Source organism: Rattus norvegicus, chromosome 15, assembly GCF_036323735.1.
Source record: "Rattus norvegicus strain BN/NHsdMcwi chromosome 15, GRCr8, whole genome shotgun sequence".
In the NCBI taxonomy this organism is placed as follows: Eukaryota; Metazoa; Chordata; class Mammalia; order Rodentia; family Muridae; genus Rattus; species Rattus norvegicus.
Window position 1 is genome coordinate 93644710 of NC_086033.1, and position 9233 is coordinate 93653942.

At 35.1% G+C, this 9233-nt stretch overlaps 1 long non-coding RNA gene across 1 annotated transcript; it reads left to right on the forward strand.

The window, feature by feature from the left end:
• The first annotated feature begins 1428 nt into the window (after positions 1–1428).
• LOC134482008 (uncharacterized) lies at positions 1429–7611 on the forward strand. The gene is made up of 2 exons (XR_010058005.1): positions 1429–3201; positions 7512–7611. It is a non-coding gene; the product is annotated as an uncharacterized LOC134482008 (long non-coding RNA).
• Positions 7612–9233: the final 1622 nt, after the last annotated feature.

A 9233-nucleotide genomic window follows, 5' to 3' on the forward strand; every position in this document is an offset into this window, starting at 1 on the left:
GTTTCTGTTGTTGTTGAGGTCCATTTTTATCCATGGTGTACCCTTAAGGTACAGGCCAGATTTCAATCAAAAGATGGAAAGATCTCCCATGCAAATGGATTGGCAGGATTAATATATTAAAAATGGCAATCTTCCCAAAAGCAATATACAAATTCAATGAAACCCCCATCAAAATTCCACCTCAATTCTCCATAGAGTTAGAAAGAACAATTAGCAAATTCATTTGGAATAACAACAAACCCTGGATAGCAAAATCTATGCTAAACAATAAAAGAACTTCTGGGGGAATCACCATCCCTGAACTCAAGCTGTATTGCACAGCAATAGTGATAAAAACTGTATGATGTTGGTAAAGAGACTGGCAGATAGATCAGTAGAATAGAGTTGAAGATTCAAAAATGAACTCACATACCTATGGTCACTTGATCTTTGACAAAGGAACTAAAACCATCTAGTGTAGAAAAGATAGCATTTTCAACAAATGGTGCTGGTTTACCTGGGGGTCAGCATGTAGAAGAATGCAAATTGACCCATTATTATCACCCTGTACAAAGCTTAAATCCAGGTGGATCAAGGATCTCCATATAAAACCAGATACATTCAAACTAATAGAAGAAAAAGTGGGAAGAGCCTCGATCACATGTGCACTCGGGATAATTTCCTGAACAAACCACTAATGATTTATGTTCTAAGATCAAGAATTGACTTATGGGACTTCATCAAATTGAAAAGGTTCCGTAAGGCAAAGGACACAGTCATTAAAGCAAAATGGCAACCAAGAGATTGGGAAAAGATCTTTATCAATCCTATACCCAATAGATGACTAGTATTAAATATATTTGAAGAACTCAATAAGTTAGACTACAGAGAATCAAATATCCCTAATAAAAATACGGATACAGTGCTACACAAAGAATTCTCAGCTGAGGAATGGTGAATGGCTGAGAAGCACTTAAAGAAATGTTCAACATCTTTAGTCATCAGGGAAATGCAAATCAAAACAACCCTGAGATTCCACCTCACACCAGACAGAATGGCTAAGATCAAAAACTCAGGTGACAACAGATGCTGGCGAGGATGCGGAGAAAGAGGAACACTCCTCTATTTTTGGGGGGGTATTGAAAGCTGGTACAACCATTCTGGAAATCAGTATGGAGGTTCCTCAGAAAATTGGACATAGTACTACCTAAGGACCCTGCTGTACCATTCTTAGGAATACACTCAAACGATGTTCAAACATACAAAAAGGACGCATGCTCCACTGTGTTCATAGCAGCCTTATTTATAATAACCAGAAGCTGGGAGACTGAACCCCCAGAGAATGTGATTGTTGGGGGGAGGGTGGTAATGGGGGGAGAATGGGGAGGGGAACACCCATATAGAAGGAGAGGGGGATGTTGGCCTGGAAACCGGGAAAGGGAATAACAATCGAAATGTAAATAAGAAATACTCAAGTTAATAAAGAAAAAAAGATGACAAAAAAAGAATATTTGAAATTAAAAAAAAAATAACCAGAAGCTGGAAAGAAACCAGATGTCCTTTAACAGAAGAATGGATACAGAAAATGTGGTATATTTACACAATGGAGTACTACTCAGCTATTAACAATGACCTCATGAAATTCATAGGCAAATGGATGGAACTAGAAAATATTCTGAGTGAGGTAACCTAATCACAAAAACGCACATTATGCACTCAGTGATAAATGGATATTAGCCCAAAAGTTCATAATACCCAAGATATAATTTACAGAGCACATGAAACTCATTATGCACTACCTTCAGTCCTTCTTAGAATGGGAACAAAAATATTCATAGGAGGAAATACAGAGACAAACATTGGAGCAGAGACCGAAGGAAAGGCCATCCAGATATTGTCTTACCTGGGGATCCATTCCGTATGCAGCCAATAAACCAAGACAAAATTCTTGATGCCAAGAAGTGCATGCTGACAAGAGTCTGATATAGCTGCCTCCTGAGAGGCTCTGCCAGAGCCTGACAAATACAGAGACGAATGCTGGCTGTCAACCATTGAACTGAGAATGGGGTCCCGGTTGGAGAAATTAGAGAAAGGATTGAAGGAATTGTAGGTATTTGCAACCTCGTAAGAACACCAATATCCAAGAACCAGAGCACCCAGGAACTAAACCGCCATCCAAAGAGTACACGTGGACAGACCCATGGCTCCAGCTGTAAATGTAGCATTGGCCTTGTTAGGCACCAATGGGAGGAGAAGACTTTGGTCCTGCAGAGGCTGTACAGCCCCCAGTTTAGGGGCATGTCAGGGGGGCGAGCCTAGAAAGGTTGGATGGTGAAACAAATTCATAAAAGACGGGTGAGGGGAGGAGTAAAGGGGTTTATGGATGGGAAACTGGGAAAGGGGATAACATTTGAAATGTAAATTAAAAAAAGAAAATATGACTTAACATTTCCAATTATGTGTCACTTTGTAAAATAATAACATTATATACCCAAACATACAATACTTATTCTTTTGAAGTAAAAACTTAGGACATGTATGACACTATTCATTAAGTAACAGGCGAAGCATAAAAACGAAATATGAAAATCGCAAATGTTGAACTAAGCTTTTCATATTTCAAAGACATCACAAAATTCTATCTTACTGAAAATAAAATACTTGGGGTTGTCTGACCTGATTTGCTGATTCAAGAGCCTTTCCCGTCAAACCAATTTTATTTCTTAAAAGTGCATTTACGTTCCAAGTCAATTACTAGCTGAAAATGTTTTAAATGTTGAATGTTATCCCATCTCCAGTGAAACTGTCACCTCGCCAAGGGTTGTTGGCTTAGTTAGGGAAAAACAATTCCAACTACCAAGAATAGTTTTCTTCTTTAAAAGCTTAAAGCTATTCTGAATCTCGGTATTTTTTATGTATTTCTATAGAATTGCCACTACAAATTAATCATTTCCTATACAAATAAAAATTGATGTCACAAGCAGAAAGAGCTTTTCAAGATGTGCCAGCGAGTTTTATGGACTTATATATATCCTTCAAGACTAATAGAAAATGTTATATACCAAGTTGGTTGTTTTGTTCAAGTTTCACATTGTTTCAAAGGAAACAGTTCTCTTACTATCCAAGTATTAAATGTGAAAATACTTTCTCTATCAATTTTATGAGCTTTCCAACCATCTTGACACACGGTGATCTGAAGAATAAGCACCAAAATTACCAAAGGTAGGTATTGATTAGCTTAATTTCATTTATTGATTTGCTTAACTCACATCTATAGTTTTTATCAAAATGAAGAAGTTGTTCTTGGCTAAAAGAGTTCCTCACCCACACCAATTCTGATTGCACAGTGTCATGCCTCCAACCATGATGATAATGGACTAAGTTTCTGACACTCTAAGCCAGCCCCAATTAAAAGTTTTCTTTATAAGAACTTCCATATCATATGTCTCTTAGCAGCAATAGGAAAACTAACTAAAATTGTAAAATATTCTCCTGGTGTATGCCTCTTTGTGAATGTGAGCCAGAGGTTAGAGCAGGGGTCTTTCTAATATCCCTCCAATTTATTTTTTTAATTTTATTTTTTTTGGATATTTTATGGATTTACATTTCAAATGTTATCCCCTTTCCCCTGTCTCCCACACACTCTCCCCCTGCTTCTGTGAGGATGCTCCCACTCCCACCCACCCACCCACTTCCACCTCAACATCCGGCGTTACCTTATAGTGGGAAAATGAACCTTAACAGTACCAAGGGCTTTTCTTCTTATGGATTCTGGACAATGCCATCCTCTGCTACATTTGTGGCTGGAGTCATGGGTCCTTCCATGTGTATTTGTTGGTTGGTGATTTAGTTTTGATCTTAGAGCTTGAGCCATTAGAGTTTTGTTTAGGAAATTTCTGCCTGTGCCAATGAGTTCAAGGCTCTTTCCCACTTTCTCTTCCATTAGATTCAATGTATCTGAGTTTATGTTGAGATCCTTGATCCATTTAGATTTGAGGTTTGTACATGGGGACAAATATGGGTCTATTTTCATTTTTCTGCATATAGACAGCCAGTTAGACCAGCACCATTTATTGAAGATGAATTTTTTTCCACTGTATATTTTTTGCTTCTTTGTCAAAGATCAAGTGTGTGTAAGTATACGGTTTTATTTCTGGGTCTTCAATTCTATTCTAGGTTGATCAATGGAATAGAAAATTTTTTTCATTTTTATGCTATCAATTTTAATCATGTCTTTTGTCATTTTAATTGTTCCTAGTTACAATGCAATTTCTAATTTTTTTCTGCTAAAAATTATAAGATTATCAAATCAGAATAAGCTTATTTAATATTAGCAGTTTTTTTTATATTTACAAATTATTACTTCTCAACAATAATGGAAGAATGTTAGAAAATAGGGTAGTATATTATTTTCTCTCTTTAATATTCACCACATATCAAGTAAGTCTGAGATTTTCACCTAAATAATTTTCTACAAACTCTTGAACTATTCTTTAAAAAGTGTAATATTTTCTACAGACCTATTCTCTTTGTTTTCTTGATATTTATATTCTGGGGTGAATTGAATATTTCAATTTGTCTTAAAGCTTTATAATTTTTCAGAATCTTTTAATTAGAATTCTTTATATTAAAACATAAATAAACACCTGGAGAAGACAAGATAACACATGACTCAGAAAACAGATTTTTATTGCCTCCTAACACAAGTATCCTCAGGATTCAATTAAAGGAGGTGGAGAATTTACTCATTTCCTCTGATGACTATGTGCATTTTTGACATGTATATACCTATGCACACAAACAGGCATATACAAGCACATGTGTATGCACACGTGCGCACACACACATACACACAAACACACACACACACAAGCACACACACATAGGAGAACATGAATGCACCACCACCAACACACAGAGATACACAGGAACATAGACTTATACATTGACATACACAGGCATTCATGCCCACATACCCACACAGACACACAAAAACATAAAATTATATACATGAGTACACACACATGTACACACAGCTACACATACATACATACATACATACTACTATGTAAATGAAAAAGTAAGTATAAAACATCTTAAATTCACTACTTTTTCTAGAGGAATTGTAATTCAGCATCAAGGCTGCTCTGGCAAGGGATTACATCCAAAGAGTTAGGTTTGTCCAACTGGAATCTCAAACTTTTAATCCTTTGGCTGAAATGCATGCCCTTAGTGCACACCTGTAATTCCAAAGAATGGAAGTCAATTTAGTTTATAGAAGGAAGCAGCCATGTTTAAAAATGATGTCTTAATTTAGGGACAGATAAAGTGATAAATCAGAGAAAGATTTTTCGGATAGAATAGGTCCAAATCCCAATAGCAAGTACAGGAAAGAGGTAAGTTCAAAGAGTAGTTTAAACAGAAAAATTCAGACAGTTCCATTGAGTTCAGTTGAATGCAGAGCAGTCGGTTTAGTGGAGTTCAGCTCAGTTCCACGTAGGCAGTGCAGTACTCCGTTTCAATGAGTTCAGAGTTGGTTTTGCCAAGCAGAGCAATTCAGGGAGAAACCGAGAGAAGACAGTTTGGAGAGGAGTTTTATCAAAAACAGCTGAGTTGAACCAGCTAGTGTTATAGGTGACCTTACTCACTAGTAAACCTCCAAGATAACTATTATATCTGGTGAATAGAAATTACTATTATACTTATGAAATTTTGCACTTAACTGATTCTCACATATTGGAGTACCTATGGTTGAAGTTCTTTTATTTTCACAAGAATAAACCATTTCCATTTAATACAAAATTACAGTATAGTATTTATAATAATCAAATACATTGTGATTTTCTTCCAATTACCTTGAAATGAAAGATAGAAAAGTAACCCTGGAAGAAGAGTGAGGCAATTTGGAAACAGAAATTGATTATACAATATGCTCTCAATTTTATAAATTGTATAAAATTTTAAAATGCATAAAAATGTTCTATCCAAATTAAGTGCATTCATGAAAATTTTACTGAGTGTTTCTATGGATATTAGTTCCCTGTTCAAAGTTATATTGAATGACTAGTATAATTAGAGGTTAAAGCTTAATGATAAGAATAAAAGAAGGACAAGAAACTTTACTGCAAACTTATTTATTGATGAATTAAATCTATTGTGGGACTAGAATGTTAGTTCAATGGTTAAGAGAGGAATTATAGTTTGATTTTCCATGTCCCTTCTGGAAGATCAAAACCCATCTGTGACTCCAGTTCCAGAGAATTTGATGCCACACGTGCATGCACACGTGTGTGCATGTATGCATGAATGTGTGTGTTGCATGTACATGGAAAAATACATGTACACATGTACTCATGGAAAATGGATACAAACAATAAAATTCATCATTAAAATAATATAAAACCCAACCAACTCTTAATTTTTTTTCTGTTCATTCATTAGAAGACATATATATGTATGTAGACACACACACGCATATAACCATATTTTTAACAAAACTTCTGCTTTCTTCAAAGAACCATTGTATAGTTGAGAGGACAATCACAACACCTTTCACATAGTATTATTTTTGTTGATATTTAAGTTTATTTTACTATTGTTATTGTGTATTATTTATTTTTGCCGCTGTTATGTAGACATTAGATGACAGATTTCGAGGTTCACTTACCTCCTTCACATGTAGGTTCTGTGAATCCAAATTCAGATTATTTGTTTTGCCTAGGAAGAATCCCTAGCTATATATAGTATAGCTATCTCATTTATCCTGCATATACAGCTGAAGATCATAATTAAGAAAATTAATTTTTCCATTCCCACCCATCTTTGAAAAGACTGAATTGACATCCATGCAAAATTTTAGTCCACCACCTTCTTATTACATTTTGTATTTCACAACAATGTGGGCTGAAGTTAGAATAGAACTGTGGCTGATTTTGAGTTCTTACACAGTGCAAAGAGGTTTAGAGTCGAGCTGACCCAGGCAACCTGGGAATAATATCAGTTTGTTAATGGTATGAAAGACTTTCCTGTGAAATAAATATTCAGGAGCAATTCTGATCTCCATTATTTGCAGCTGACAGCTAGGAAAGCACTCAGTGAGACTCCCATCATTTTAAAATATGAACGCACTGTGGCTAAAATCGTTTCCTCCGACATGATATGAAGAGTACTGCAAAGATACTTTACATTTTCAAGATGTGTGCTCCCCTTCAGAGGTTACAAATGTAATATTGTACTGCAGATAAATACATATTTACTTGATTATATTTGTGAAAGGCAATCATTTGCTTTTTATGTTTCCGGCACAAATAAACTTTGATATTTGTGCATCTATATAAAAATATAAGATTAACCACACTATCGGAAGCCTACAATAGATTGCATGCCTCCTCGTGATCACTAAAATAGATTTCAAAACATTAGCAGCATTATTTTACTTTTCTCTGAGAAAAGAATATTCATATCAGTATTTTCCTTCAAAAAGTTTGTAATATGTGCATGGCTTTTATAGTGACTTTCCTCTTAAATTCCAGGTATATTGGAAGATGCGAAAAGGTACCATACATTACAGGCCATTGTCTGCATTATTGTGAGATTTTTAAAATAGAGAAATAAAACATCAGAGGAAATGTCTTTACAGGTAACATGCTTGGCACAAATGGGAAAATAGGTACCCAGCACCCACATGTTGGGAGAAAGGTGGAATGTGGAATGGATTGAATGCCAGTTGTCCCAGAAGTCAGGAGGCAGATACATATATGTGTTCTGTGGCAGATGGGATCACAGGCTGACTACCGACAGTAGGTGAATTGTAATTTTTGGATTCAGTTAAAGAATATGCATTAGTCATTAGTCAATAAATGGTCTGCAGTGAAGAAATGGGCATCAAACTCTGACTTCCACATATACATACACATGTGCACCTAACCACATATAAACCTATGATATCACCAGACATATAACCTTTAAGAAAATAAGGGCAAAATGTAAATGAAGGAAGATGTAACTTCCTGGTAAATTGCTTCCATAGAATGTCATTAATGTCATTTGAAGGACATAGATTCAATCCCCAGCATTGGAGAAATATAAAGAGAGAGTGTATTTTATCTCATAAAATTATCAAGTTTATAGGCTTTAATTTGTGATAGCGCAATATTTTACACATTGATATTTCTTAGTAAAACAATTAGCTGTTTGTACTGGATCTAAATGTAACCAAGTCATGAATAAGTGATTTATAGATGCAGGCACAGAATTTTAATACCCACAGATAATTTACAAGTTCAGAACTTGTAACCTTTAAGCCATTAATAAAGAAGACAGAAAGTATTTTAAACATAAAATTCATCCTTTTCTTTTTCTCTTTTTCTAAGACGGAATGATTTAAACTCCCAATCCTCCTGCCTCGGCTTCTGATGTTTGAGACTGTAGGCAATACGCCAGCCCTCCTTGCATCAGATATTAAGATTGAAATCCATATATTAAGAATGATATTCAGAATCTGAAGTTATTTCTTACATATGAATACCATCAATGTGAGCACAGAGACAATGAGAAGCGGTATGAAAGGTGATTCAGGACCTTGGTTTCTCAGTGATATTTTCTCATTTTCTTAGGACCGAAGGAATGTGCCAGAAGAGACTTCTGCACCTTCTATACCTGCTTTAAGAACAAAGACAACGTTAAGGCTGTTTTATAACCATGAACAAACTTATATTTGTCAATAGGCCTCCATACCAGAGGAAACTTTATAATTTGTTTTATACAACAAGACATACTAGGGTGGAATGAAATTAGTAAGTTGGAAGGCCTTTGTTTCCCACCTTTATCTTTGGGATAAGGTACATATCCATATTTGTAAATGATAAAACTTTATCTAATCAGAAGAAATTAATTAATTAGTCATATACATTTATAGAATATTGTTTTCCTCTAATACCTACAAAAGTTCAAAACATAATTTCCTGAATACAGAGTCATTTATTTAACAAGCAGAACTCTGCTGAAATACCGAAAAATCTGAAACATGATTTTCATCATTCCAAGTAAAGAAAAGTGCATCAAAGCTATGCTAGGCAGAGACACTTTGGAAGTATTAAGCAAAAACCATGTGATAGGACCAAAACACACCCAACCACTTTAATAGACTAAAAATAAGTCTGAAAAATACGCCTGTAATCAAGATCTTAGGGCAAGTAAAGTGAACGAATATTATACAAAACATGATAAAAATCTATTGATTCTAATGAAAAATA